At 42.2% G+C, this 15,093-nt stretch overlaps 1 long non-coding RNA gene across 4 annotated transcripts in view; it reads right to left on the reverse strand.

Moving 5' to 3' along the window:
* Positions 1–15,093, reverse strand: part of LOC132528236 (uncharacterized) — a 193,759-nt gene that overhangs the window by 83,209 nt on the left and 95,457 nt on the right. For all 4 annotated transcript variants that reach the window (XR_009543141.1, XR_009543140.1, XR_009543138.1 and 1 more), the window contains exon 3: positions 8,509–8,608. This is a non-coding gene — a long non-coding RNA (uncharacterized LOC132528236). The remainder of the gene's footprint in view (positions 1–8,508; positions 8,609–15,093) is intronic.

Raw genomic sequence — 15,093 nt, forward strand, 5'->3', positions numbered from 1 at the left:
CATAGAACTCACTGCTTTAAAAAGTAGGTTTTATTATTATTGAGGTAAGCTGAGGGCAACAGATCAGGAGGTAACTGCCATTGAAAAGACAGCTTGTTATTCACAGATCCCAAGAAACAGGGTGGGGCAGGAGGGGGCACACGGAGGGGGAGCACCAGGGTCTGTCAGGAGGCAGAGAGAGCAAGGGGAAATGTGGGCAAAGCCTTTATGGTGGTTTTTGCGGGAAGGAATGCATGAGGAAGGGTAAACAAGCTTTAGATTGTCTAGTTTGTATGATTTCAGCGGGCTCTGAGGCATAGGGGCTGTCCCTAGTTGCCTAGTACCTGGCTGTCTTAGTTCAGGCTGCTATAAAAGAATTCCATAGACTGGGTGGCTTAAACAACAAACATTTCTTTCTCACAGCTCTGGACGCTGGAGGTCTGAGATGAGGGATGCCATCACAGCCAGGTGCTGGTGAGAGCAGACTGCAACTTCTCACTGTGTCCTCACCTGACAGGAAGAGAAGAAGCTAGCGCTGTGGCCTCTTTTTATGAGGGCACTCATGCCATTCATGAGAGCTCTACACACATGACCTAACTACCTCGCAAAAGCCCCTCCAAATACCATCACATTGGGATTAGAATTTTAAGATACAAATTTTGGGGGGACACAAACATTTCATCCATTGCACTGGCCATGGGGTGATGAAGGCAGGGGATAGCGGCCCAGAGTGTGATAGCGGCCCATAAAGGAGATGGCTGGGGGTGTGGGGTGTGGCTGGTTTGCATATGAAAGGTGAGCTGGCTGGAAAGTCCTTTACTATCTCTAGGAATTAGCTAGTCCTGGGAGGGGCAGGCTCTCCAGGATCAGCATGGCCCCAAGATGTCAATGCATCAGAATAAAAAGACAAAATTACTGTACTCTTCTTATGATTACTCCACTCCAATTCTTAACAGAATGGAAAGATTTAAAGGGCAATACTTTTGTTTATTTGACATCATTTCCCTTTATGTGCCATTATCTTTTCTTTCCTCCACTGTTTTTTCCTTTCTTCAATGTTTCCCTTTACTGGTCACAAAGTTCATTCTCTTACGGAGAATCTCTTTTCAACCAACTCATGATCTCCGTCTCTGTGCTGTCTCTTGTATTGACTATCTCATGTATATCTGTTTACGATTGTTTTTAGGGACAATTTTTTGTTTTGGACCATTTTTAAAGTCTTTATTGAATTTGTTGCAATACTGTTTCTGTTTTATGTTTTGGGTTTTTGGCCGTGAGGCATGTGGGACCTTAGCTCCCCGACCGGGGATCGAACCCGCACCCCCTGCACTGGAAGGCAAAGTCTTAACCACTGGGTTATCAGGGAAGTCCCAGGGACCATTTTTAAACAGATCTGCCTCTCCCCAGATTGAGGGCTGAAGCCATGACTTGTTGATTTTGGTAACTCAACACTCTTCACAATACCTTACGTGCAGTCAGGGCTCAATCTGTGTCTCCGAAAAACAAATGTTAAGTGCTATGTGATATGGTATCAGGCCAAGGTTCTTTTTTAACCAACCATTGAGCTTTAACTTTGAAAATAAAATCTTTTGGAAAAACACCTCACTCAAGATTGCAGAGCAGGGTGTAGGAGACACTTGCAGAGCCCATGCCTGTTAGAGATTATAGATTGGAGTGACATTAAAGAATGATCATCATGATAGTTTACCGGGGTATGTTGATAGTGTTTGTGTTTTAGAATATGCAAATTATGTCCTCAAGTAGACTCACCTCTACACAAGGTCCCCAAAATAAACACGTGCATAGAGAAATGATATGCAAAGTTAAACAACACTTTGTTTTTAGCTGGGATTTCAGCCTCTAAACTACAATGCACCTCTAAGGGCTGGACCAGATCCTGTCTCAGTGAGCTCTACCTAGGATCATAGCAGACAGAGGCCTGCTGTCCTTTGTTCTTTTCCCCAAACATAAGCCTTCAGACTGTATCACTATAAAGAGAAGAAAGGCCAGTTCAAATGTCCAGAGAGAGCCAGAGAGTAAGCAGGAACCCCGGCCAACACTTGAACCATGCTGGCCTAGGTCTTCGGCCCCAGGCTTTCTTAAGCCAGCCAGGAGTCTACTCCGTGGGGAAAGAAAGAGCATCTAAAATGGATAGTAAGAGAGGGATGACGTCAGAGGAGCCGAACAGGGGACAGACGCATCTTTTAACACGCGACGCCTCCAGCCACTACACCCACCACCATGTCAGCCAATCAAGTGTCACAAAATGTGACCAAAGACAACGACACCTCCTTTGGGGGGGGTGAAGTTCTCTCCACCCCACCCCCAACCCGAGGGAAGCAAGGAAAGAGCCTTGCGCTCGTTTTTTCTAGAAGCCAAGGATCCAGTGTTCCTTCCAGCTCACCTCACCAAGCCCCACCATGTGGCCTCGGGGTACGAGTTTTCATTTTACTTCTGCCCTAACTTTACCCTGCACTCCGATTACCTCTCTTTGTCATCAGTTCCTCCTGTTGATCAAAACAGGTGACAGCGTTAAGGTTTCCATCTCCACAAAGAATGGAAAGTGTGTGTAGAAAAGCTGGCTGTAAAATTAACCAGAATGCATACAACACGGTATTGAAATTCTTAAGCAACTACTCATTCTGTTAGGCAGAAAATGGTTTTAGATCTTGAAAAGTCAAGTCTACTCTAGTCTACGTATTTGGATCCACACTTTATGTAAAAATACATATGTCCTTAACTCCTAAAGGCATTGGGAAGATAGATTTGTTTTAGTGTAGAGCACCTACCGTGTTTTGTTCTACAAAGCTGACTTTTAGTCATTTACTTTCATTTCAGAGCCTCTTACTCTTCTTCCAGTGCTTATTCCACTAGATTTCCCCAGAAAAACTTTTTTTGACTAATTCCGTCAGTCTCAATTCATAGAGCTATGAGGACCTCCTCCCCTCAACTGTTTTCTTTTTTTTTTTTTTTGCGGTACGCGGGCCTCTCACTGTTGTGGCCTCTCCCGTTGCGGAGCACAGGCTCCGGACGCGCAGGCTCAGCGGCCATGGCTCACATGGCCCAGCCGCTCTGCGGCACGTGGGATCTTCCCGGACCGGGGCACGATCCCGTGTCCGCTGCATCGGCAGGCGGACTCTCAACCACTGCGCCACCAGGGAAGCCTCCCTCAACTGTTTTCTTTTCTCCTTTTCTGAGTCTTGAGTCTTAACACTAACGTATATGAATACTTTTATCCCAGTGTAGAAAGCTGAGAAGCTGATTCGAGCTTTCAGTCTTTGTATTTATGCTCCCACACAATTTGGGTCTTTTCTTCCTTTTTTTTTTTTTAAGAGTAGATGCTTCTTGAGTCAGGGATAATTTCTGGGGCTTTGGTTGGAATCATCTAGTCAAGAGCAGTTCTCTGCACAGAGCCTTCAATAAATATTAACTGACTCATGGTACAAAGTAAATGAAGATGCACTTATGGTTGGTAGAAAAACCAACACTTTGTCCTCTTCTCTACTTTTTCTACATATTGAAACCCTCATTCCTTAGGTTATTCTTTTTTCCAAGTTATAATAGTTATTTTCTAGGAATCTACCCTTAGGCAATATATTTCACAGCTTACTTTCTTCAGATGTTGGAAATTATTGGACATGTAAAAACATATATGACCCTGATCTGGTTTAAAAGCCTAATATAATAAGAAATACTTCATTCTGCCCAATACAAATGCATATTAATTTTGTATTATGTGCAAATATTTAGTCACGGGTCCATGTACACATACATCTATTAAGCAATCAAATACTAAATTAAAAATGGCAAGCTGAAAAAAATTCTGAGTGCAAAGGTGTGATTGCTTTGAAAATAGCCAATTTAGAAAAGAGTTCAGCCTTTAATTGGCCAAGTTAAATAAGGCACAATTACCACTAACTTGGTCCCCAAAGATTGGCTCTAATCGTGTCATGTTTAACTTGGCTGGTTAAATTGCGAATAGTGTTCTCCTTTTCTGATTTGGTTCATTTCCCTAATAGAATGCCTTTCTATGGCTGACGTTTTCTTTCCTGACAGCTTTTTCTGTGAATGGAAACTCCATGGATTAGGAGTACCTATTTTTTTTTTCCAGAAAAACAGCAAAATGTATGTATGGTGGTGGTTGTTTTTTAAAGAGTTTCTGATACAACTTTATGAGTGTGTAGTTGTACAAATGTCAAAACTTCATCATCAAATTCATATGCATATGTCAAAGTTCCTCATAAACCTATCTCAAAATACACTTGCAGATTTTTGTTTTGCTTTATGTTCACAGGTGAGGAAGAAGAATGTTCTTTTTGTACTAAGTTTATCCTCCTCTGTTACTGAGAGATGAGTAGTTTAACTTACACACTTAATGTTCAATTAGCCAGCTCAAGGATTCCACACAGATCCACAAGGGCACAGGGAGGGATGGTTAAATATTTATCTCAATTTCTAAGAGCATCAGAATTCAGAGAAGGCCAATGTCTTTGTTCAGAATGGTCAGTTTCATGCAGAGCAGATTAAAAGGGCATCTCATTTCATATATAATACCATGGAATGCATCAACCTAAAGAAAAAAAGGAAATCTTTTTCTCTGGTAGAGAAACATATATATGCGTGCATTAAGCATTCGTTCATTTACTTAAAAACAATAAACATTTAAGGAGTGATAACAATGTGCTTGGTTCTATATTAAGCACTAGACATGCGGAAATTGGTAAGACACAATCTTTGCCTTTAAGAAGCCTATATGTTTTTATTGGGTTATTTGCAAGTGAGCAAGTCAAGAATGAAATGGTTTCAGATTCCAAATGTTAGCTCTTTACGCCTCTTTTTTTTTCTTCTTAGTTATCCATTTTATACATAGTAGTGTATATATGTCAATCCCAATCTCCCAATTCACCTCACTCCCCGCCCCCGCTTTCCCCCCTTGGTGTCCATACACTTGTTCCCTACATCTGTGTTTCTATTTCTGCCTTGCAAACTGGTTCATCTGTATCATTTTTCCAGATTCCACATACATGCGTTAATATACGATACTTGTTTTTCTCTTTCTGACTTACATCACTCTGTATGACAGTCTCTAGGTCCATCCAGTCTCTACAAATGACTCAATTTCGTTCCTTTTTATGGCTAATATTCCATTGTATATATGCACCATGTCTTCTTTATCCATTCATCTGTCATTGGACATTTAGGTTGCTTCCATGTCCTGGCTATTGTAAATAGTGCTGCAATGAACATTGGGGTGCATGTGTCTTTTTGAATTATGGTTTTCTCTGGGTATGTGCCCAGTAGTGGGATTTCTGGGTCGTATGGTAGTTCTATTTTTATTTTTTTATTTTTTTTTAACATCTTTATTGGGGTATAATTACTTTACAATGGTGTGTTAGTTTCTGCTTTATAACAAAGTGAATCAGTTATACATATACATATGTTCCCATATCTCTTCCCTCTTGCGTCTCCCTCCCTCCCACCCTCCCTATCCCACCCCTCCAGGCTGTCACAAAGCACCGAGCCAATATCCCTGTGCCATGCGGCTGCTTCCCACTAGCTATCTACCTTACTACGTTTGTTAGTGTGTATATGTCCATGACTCTCTCTCGCTCCGTCACAGCTCACCCTTCCCCCTCCCCATAACCTCAAGTCCGTTCTCTAGGAGGTCTGCGTCTTTATTCCTGCCTTACCCCTAGGTTCTTCATGACATTTTTTTTTCTTAAATTCCATATATATGTGTTAGCATACTGTATTTGTCTTTTTCTTTCTGACTTACTTCACTGTGTATGACAGACTCTAGGTCTATCCACCTCATTACAAATAGCTCAATTTCGTTTCTTTTTATGGCTGAGTAATATTCCATTGTATATATGTGCCACATCTTCTTTATCCATTCATCCGATGATGGGCACTTAGGTTGTTTCCATCTCCGGGCTATTGTAAATAGAGCTGCGATGAACATTTTGGTACATGACTCTTTTTGAATTTCGGTTTTCTCAGGGTATATGCCCAGTAGTGGGATTGCTGGGTCATATGGTAGTTCTATTTTTAGTTTTTTAAGGAACCTCCATACTGTTCTCCATGGTGGCTGTATCAATTTACATTCCCACCAACAGTGCAAGAGTGTTCCCTTTGCTCCACACCCTCTCCAGCATTTATTGTTTGTAGATTTTTTTATGATGGCCATTCTGACCAGTGTGAGGTGGTACCTCATTGTAGTTTTGACTTGCATTTCTCTAATAATTCGTGATGTTGAACAGCTCTTCATGCGCCTCTTGGCCATCTGTCTTTATGCCTCTTTTTTTTTTTTCCCTCGGTACGCGGGCCTCTCACAGCTGTGGCCTCTCCCGCTGCGGAGCACAGGCTCCGGATGCGCAGGCTCAGCGGCCATGGCTCACAGGCCCAGCCGCTCCGCGGCATGTGGGATCTTCCTGGACCGGGGCACGAACCCGTGTCCCCTGCATCGGCAGGCGGACTCTCAACCACTGCACCACCAGGGAAGCCCTTTATGCCTCTTCTTAACGCAGAACATTGCTTAGTTTGTCTTCAGCATGTCTCCCTTCGTGTCCCACCCAGTTCTGTTTGGCACCCCTCCTCAGTAACATCCCTCTCTCCCCTCAGCTTCCACGGCTCTCACGGGCTCTCCAACATCAAACCGAACTCTTAGGAAAGAGCTAATTAGTCTATCTTGTTACGGCAAATCATCTAATAAGAACTCTGTACTATCTGTCTCATGGTTGTTTGCCTTGAGGCAGAGCCAACAAAACCATATGTTTATGAAAAAAAGATAATTTTCAGATACCTTCAGGTATATTTTTTTACTTAAGAATAAGCTACACACACCAAGGCATTTTTATCTGAATTTGCAGCTTCAGTCCTAACACTTTCCACATTTTCTATTCCACCAAGTGAGGATGTGCTTTCAGGATAAAAAGTGTGTTGGGGGTGTGGAAGGATGGAGGGGGGATGCCCACAATATCCCACCCAGCTTTACAGATGGGCATAGGGATGGTCCGGTCTGCACATTTATTATCAAAAGTAATATCCTGATGTGGCTTTATCTGATGTGTTCTTTCGGAAGGATCCAGGCTTGTGGCCTCAACTAATAAATTCTCTGCATTAACATATCGCTCTGTTGTAAAGTTTGGATTTTCAGTAACACATAAAAGATAAAATGAATCTGTATATAAAATGTCTGTTAGCCTTGCTGATCATTCAACACACAAGCAAGTAAGTGAACAAATAAAAGCCCACCACTGCGTAATGTAATGGAGCCTGTGGACTAAAAAGCCCAAAGTTACCAAAGTCTCAGTAATATAGACCCTATACCATAAAGAATAATTTACAATTAAAATATAATGTTTTTTTCTTGGATTCAGGAGAAAGTATCTACGGGACATGCTGATGTGTGTGACAGGAATGTCTGACACCACAGACATTTTTTGTTGTTTTTTAAACAAAATCTTACCAATAGGTAAGTAGGTAAAGAAGGAAGTAATCTCGTCAAAGTTAGAGGATGCCCCGTCTCTATCCGTACAACCACACATGCACACATGAGCAACATACGTGCACACTCACATGAGCACACATCTGCATTGTGACCCTTGAAGAGGCTTCACAGAGCGTAGTCAGAACATCTCTGCTTATATTTACCCTAACAGAGCCTGAAGCCATAATAGTTGGGCTTGGCTTGGTGCCTAAACTGTAAATTTGTAATTAGTTCCAGAAAAACAAATGATACTCAAATGAAGAATGAGCTTGGGAGAGAGGGAGGAATCTGATTTGGAATGTCTGCATGTTCTTACGAAATCATCTGTGAAATACGGGGAATCTTGAGTCCTGGGTTTCAGCTTTGGCTACGAACGAATCTGATTACCTTGAATAAGTTACTGAGGCTCTCTGTCCTCCAGTTTCCTCCTATTTGTAATGAAGAATTGCAGTAAAAAATTTCTGTCTACCATCCTTCATGCAGATGCTGCATGCTACCATATGTAGAAAAATACATTCCAGAAACAAATACTAGGATGCCTAAAAATTCTTTCCCATGAACATTCAGTTCTTTGAGCAATAAATAAAAGAAAACAAGATTATTCTGCTAAATACAGCCTGTCATTTCAGATGCCTCTGACCCGTCTTTCATCAAGCATACCCTTCCGATGGTGGAACAAATTCTTGGATTTAGAAGGAACAGACAACATGAGGCTTCAACATCATCAAACGTCTTAACTCACCATCCATGTAGTAAAGGGATCTAGGAGTGGAACTAACCACAGTCTGATGCTACAAGGGCTGGCCAATCACTGCATGCACGGGACTTGATCCAATCCTTTTTCTGGATTTCCAAGTGACTCGACCGTACACCATGAGCTAAGGCATCATTGGACAAGAGGAATGTGCCACTGGGTGGACCGACGCCAGGTGGTGATAATTTAGGGCTCCATGTACATGCTCAAACATTCATGACACGATGATGCAAAACAACTTTGAAGCACAGACTCCTTGGAAAGGCCACAAAACATACTCACTTACCTTCTGCCTGAAGTGATCTTGTCCGACTGCTGTTGGAACTCTTCCCCTTCCACGCTCCTTTGTTTGGCTGCTACCTTTTCACTCAGACCTTTATTCTCCCCTAGTGGAAACAAAATGTTCAAAATTGTAATTTTGTCATCACAGAAAATACTGACTCTATATTCTGAATGAAAACAAAATCCGTATTAAAAACACACAGTCAAACATGCTTCGAGATGATTCCAAGTATGTTTATATACAGTTGGACTCATTCTCAACTAGACCATTCCTTTTGGGAAAGATCTTTTGGGATATCCTGTTATAACAGTTCTGTTACTATTAGCTTCTGGAATTATTTGGAAATCATTCCTCCTTAATTAGCTTGGCTAATTGAAATTTTATGTATAGGATTAAGACAATTTCACCTTGACATTGGTTTTTATAGGTTGTATAGGTTCAAGTGAATAATCAGGGCAGTTCATGAAATTCAAGATCATGTTCTGTCTGAAGAAAGAAGGAAAACATAGGGCTTTCTTTTCTTAAAACAACAGAGAGACCAGTCATTCATTTATTCAACATTTATCTAGTGACTATGTGTCAGGCATCGTTCTAGGCACTGCGTAGCCAGCAAGGAGTAAAACAATCTACTTTTGTGAATCTTCTCTGTAAGGATACTCTGGGGACTGGCAACGTGTGGTAGAAAAGGATAGATTTGCAAAGTTATATTTAGCCGTGCCATCTGCAGGTTTTAGTGCCACTGCAATTGTATGTAATGGAAACAAGAACCCTTGATATTTTATCAGAAATTACTGATACAACAAAAGTAGGCCAGAAATAGAATAAGTGGAGAAAATTGTCTAGATTTAATAAATTCCTATAATATTAGTTATTTTTACACTGCAAATTTTCTCCTGAACTTACTTTTGTGTGACAAAGAAATGTTATCTAATAAAATAGTCAAATTGAAGCTATATGCCCTAAGAAACAGAATGACAGAATAGAAAAGGCAATAGCTTTTTCTTTTAGTTCTGGACATGAAGAATTATCCCTGAACCTCAGTAAGCCTCAGTTTTTCCCTCAGTAAAATTGAAGAAAGAGATTGCTATTCCACCTTGGAATTAAGTAGCATTTATAATTATTGTATTCTTCTTTAGGACAGGCTAAATTTGTGAGAGCAGAGACCATGTCTGTCTGTTCCCCCACGTTATCCCAAGTTACAACGCCTATGAGGCATTCAGAAATATTTGTTGAAAGACAGTACACATTTGTTAAAGACTGCTGTGAGGGTGACATGAGAAAACATATGACAGATTATTTGAACACTGTGAAATATTTTTAAGTTAAACTCACTTTGTTTCCTGCTTTCTTGATATTTTTGCAGTTTGGATAAATGCTTGACCTCTCTCTGGGGATAACCAAGTTGCTTACCAGGAAAACCTTGGTCCCAAACTTTGAGAACAAAATCTAGCTTACTAGCTAGCTACACTAGCAGTTTTTCCATTTTGCCCTGAGATGATCTATCCTTCCCCAGGGCTTTCAAAACAAGGTTTCAAAGTGAAACTTCATCACAGTCTCTGAAACCATCTTCTTCTATTGGCACCAAGATAGGATGTTATGATGTCCAGCGGTTCAGATGCATACCCCAGCAGCGTTCTGAGTCAGGCTTTGAAACAAGCCATCTTTCTGTAATGAATGGTCAGGATAGAGATCCCCATGAACCCAGATCAAGAAAAGATTTGGGCAACATCCTGAGAACGCAGCACAGTAAGTCACGTAGCATTAATCATCCATCAGCCCCACCCTGTTGCTCCTTAGGAAGAACCCAATTCTTTCCCAGCATTTCTTCACCCAAGTCCACTGCAGTTGGCTACCTCCAGTGGGGTGTCCATCCCCATCCCCAGCCATTCTCTGGGGCAGAGGACCCTGCTAGCCCTCACTCACAGCTCTAACTGAGCTCAGCATTTCAAGGAAAAGCATTGTCTTGAAAGGTCCCTTCAAAACAACGGCCCTCATAAATTCCCTGTGACATCTCTGGCCCCTTGGTGTCTTCCTTCTACTTTCCAAAGTAGATGGCATGTCACGTGCATGGTGTGTGAGCCCCTCGTCTCTGCTATAGACCAAGCAGCCCCCAGCCATAGGCTTCACCTCATGACTTAGCAGGTTCCCAGACTCGACCATCCCTCCAACTCCCTTCGGTGCCACCCAACGCCATCTCAAGCCAAATCTCGTCCAGACGGTGACCCGCTGAAGCTCTCATCATGGGTATCCGAGGGCTGGCTCCTGGCAGTTCTGCATCACTGCCCAAATCAATCCATGTAGAACAGTGGCGTGATGACCACACCGTCTGGCATCACGTCTGAAGTGTTCCATTTATTTCCCTTCAGGGACATCAATGTATATTTTTTCCTACCTTCAATGAATGCCCTATTGAAAACCCTAAGGAGAGACAGCTAACTGTGAAGGACATTTACCATCAGCACATAAGTTCCAAGGTTTTACGATGTGTCTGACAGAATCAGACACAGATACTTTACCCTGGGCACTTATAATTTCCCGGAAAACCCGCATTGTTCTGCCCACACCTGGTGCCCTACTAAGTGCTGCTGACCAGTGACTGGACCCAGATGTACACTGAACCGTTGCTGTTTAGTTTCCTTCTCTCTTTCTGGAGGTGAAGGATTTGCTGGGACCAGATCCCCAGGGAAGCAAATTTGGGTGCTGAGTAATAAGGCTGAGATGGACTCCCAGGGAAGTCTTGTGTAGGGAGCCATTCTCAGTGTGTGTGTGTGTGTGTGTGTGTGTGTGTGTGTGTGTGTGTGTGTGTGTGTGTGTGTGTGTGTGTGTGTGTGTGTGTAGGGGACAGGGGATATTGTGAAGTCTAGTAGGGAAAGATTAATTCTTTTGAAGTACCAAGAAACCCAGGAGAACATACATCTGATAGTAATGATGAGGAAGAAAAGCTCTTTAAAACATTTCTAAAGGTTGTTCCTGGAAAGGAAGGAAAAGCTAAGATGTTCCCCCCACTTCCCTCTCACCTCCTTCCCTCAGTGTTATATTTAGATCCTTACTGGAGCAGAGTTCCTCCTCCCATCCAGCAGCCCAGGGCAGCCCCCTGTCGCCATGGTGGCAGAAGATGCCAGGACAACACCTGGCTTCCTGAGCTAGACTGCAGATGCCCCAGCCCCACACAGACCAGCAGAGGCTGCGTCCCGGGGGCCGTCCACATGGGCACCATGGGAAGGCCTGGTTGCGGGGGCCTTCACAGCCTGGGACAAGGCCAGGGCTGACAAACGCCAAGCAGCTGGAAGAGGAACAAGTGGGACTTGGGAAAGGGATGGAGTAAAGCTTCAGAAGAAAGTCGAAGCTGACACTTTGCTGGCACAAAATGACATTTTATCAGCTATTGGGGAAACGGGCCCCAAGTGCTCGGTCCTAAGGGATTTCAGTGGTATTTATTTTTATTTTAAAATAATTCCAGACTTAGAGAAAAGTTGAAATAGAACAAAAAATTCCCATGATAGCTTCACCCAGATTCCCCAAATGTTAACATTTGCCTTTACCACATTTCCTTTGTCATTCTCTCTAGATGGACGGATATGCAGATGTATAGATATAGACATGGATATACTGATATAATTTTCTTTCTGAACTAAGTTGCAGTTATGATGTCCTTTTGCCCCCAAATCATTCAGATAATGTTATCTAGTTGATAGACCTTATCCTAATAATGTCCTTCAGAGCAAAATAATTTCTTTTCTGGTTCAGGGATCATGTGCTGCATTTAACTGTCTCACCTCTTTAGTCTCCTTTAAACTAGAATCACTCTAGAGTCTTTCTTTGTCTTTTACGAACTTGAAATTTTTGCAGAATGTTCCTCCGTTTGGATTTGTCTCACGTTTCCCAGGTTTAGATTCAGATTATGTACTTTTGGCAGGAATGTCACAGAAGAGATGTGTCCTCCTCACCCACTGTATCAGGAGGCAAGTGAACTTGGTTGGTTCCATTAGCAGTGAGGCTGACTTTGATCATTTGGCTAAAGTTCAGTCTTCTCGGTTTCTCCACTAAAAAGTTACTGTTTTCCTCTTTGTAATTAAAAATAATCTTGTGGGGAGATACTTTACAATTAAGTCAATAGCCTGTTTGTCATCAAGCTTTCACTGGCCAGGTTTAGTAGCAACCATTGATGTTCCTTACCTGAATCAATTGTCATTGTGATGTTTGCCAAATGATAATTTTCTAATTTCGCCATTCCTTCTACATTTATTAGTTGGCATTCCACCTCCCTTTCCCCCTTATTTTTAAATAAAATTTATTTATATCAGTTTGGCCTCATGGATTCTTATTTTATTTAATGGATAATCATCTATTAGTGTGAAATTTATTTTTAAATAGTGACAGTGATACACTGGGATCTGATGGGCCACACAGAAGTGTTGCTTGACTTTTTCAGTGGTCCCTGGGATACATTTTCTTCTAGAGTCCTGGGAAATGGAACTTGCTGTTCATGAGTTGTAGGTTTGGATTGTGGTCAGTAAAGAAAACTGACCTGGGGCCAACACAACTGCCCAGTCCGCAGTTATTCATTGTGGGCGGTGTTAAGAAATAATCTCCTTCCCAGAGGGCCAGTATTTGGGGCCTTTGCAGGGTTGCTGTGACCAGTGGAAGGAACTTGGACACACAGGAGTTGGATGGTATGCTGGCCAACTTGAAGGCAATGAAGATCAACTCAACTAATTCTGGAATTCATCCGCCCTTCGTAAAAGGCAAGCAGATTGCACATGGGATTGTGAACTGAAGATCAATGAACGTCAGTGATGGGGGTGACTTCCGCATCCTAGACTCTAGAACTCTCATCGTATGGCTTCCTTTTCACCCTCCCCTGCCTTTCTCTTTGATCTGCCCCCTGCTCAGTCTCTTGCTTCTCATCAACTTCTTACTTTTATTACTTTTTTCTGATTCATCTGCTTGTGCCTTAGGCACCCAAGGGCCTAACTTTATCCAAAAGATCAGGTGTCAGATCTGAAGCTTTTACTTACTGAACTCTTCTTAGAACTGAGTGTACCAGGCCATGGTCACTTGTGGGTTATGTTTTGGAGGAACTGGGAAGGATCTTGTATTGGTCAAAACTCTTTGTGAGGGCTTCCCTGGTGGCGCAGTGGTTGAGAGTCCGCCTGCCGATGCAGGGGACGTGGGTTCGTGCCCCGGTCCGGGAAGATCCCACATGCCGTGGAGCAGCTGGGCCCGTGAGCCGTGGCCGCTGAGCCTGTGTGTCCGGAGCCTGTGCTCCGCAAAAGGAGAGGCCACAACAGTGAGAGGCCCACGTACCGCAAAAAAAAAAAAAAAATCAAAAACAAAACTCTTTGCAAGCAACAGAAATCAACTCAAGCTAGTTTAAATACAAAAAGACATTTACTATAAATATAAAGAAGCATCAGAAAAAAACCCAAGAGCAGAAATGTCAACAGATCTTGGGGAGGGTTTAAATCGGACTGAAGTGCGCCCAGGTGCTCTGTCATGGGTGCTCCTATTCTGACATCAGCCCCATTCTCTTCTCTCCTCTCTGCAGACTGACTTGTTCTGCATCTCCGGTCCAAGCGGGAGAATATGTCTGCCCCTTTGGAGACAGAGTTTATAGTTGATGGTGCCAGTGAAAGTCCAAAAAAAGAGGAATCTTTGTGTATTAGGCAAATATCCCAATAGATATCCCTTAGGTTTATTACCCCAAATTTTCTCTTATTTATGTCTTAAATTCCACTATTATTAAGTCTTTATTTTTTTGTTAGAAATCCTTCTTCAGGCATATTTAAAAAAATGTTAAACAATTTAACAGTAAATTGTTGGGAAAAAAACGAAACAAAGGATACACACACACACACACACCCCCGTGTATAATCTATTGTCTAGTGACGGTGTTGTAAATATTTGATGTCCATTCTTCTGTCCTCAGTTCTTTGTGTGTGTGTGTGTATGTGTGTGTGTGTGTGTTTATTAACCACGTGGGTACAATATTATACATACATTGTTTCAGCATTTGCTTTTCTCACTTAATTATCAGCATGTTACCTTGCCATTAACATTTATTCTAAAACATAATTTTTAATAGTCATACGGTCTTCCTTCCTATGGCCGTGCCGTAATTTAACCAATTCTCTATGTATCAGACAGTTGGTGTCCCTTCAGTCCATAAGCCAACGCAGGCAATGAGCTGCCTTTGCTCCAAGGCTGTCATATAGCTTTGACTCTCTTCCTCTGGTCAACATTTATCAGCATGGAGTGGACCAGGCTTCCAACCTCAGCCAGGAAGATTCTCTCTCCCGGGAATTTGGAATTGGGGCCTAGAGATTCCCAGTTTTTTTGTGTCGTTATGCACATTTTTTGGTAGCTGGGAGGCGGCCATAACTTCCCATGGGGAAGGAGAAGCAGAAATAAACAGCTGACTAAGATACAGATGAAAAAATCAGGGACAAGAGATGGAAGGAAAGTAACTCCATGGATTGTCAGTGATTTTTCATGTTCAGGTTTTAGTCCTTAGAGTAGGTTGAATAATGTTGTCTCTTTAAAATTCCTATCCACTTGGAACCTCGGAATATAGCTTTACAAGAAAGT

The sequence above is a fragment of the Lagenorhynchus albirostris genome, chromosome 10, assembly GCF_949774975.1.
Source record: "Lagenorhynchus albirostris chromosome 10, mLagAlb1.1, whole genome shotgun sequence".
Classification (NCBI taxonomy): Eukaryota; Metazoa; Chordata; class Mammalia; order Artiodactyla; family Delphinidae; genus Lagenorhynchus; species Lagenorhynchus albirostris.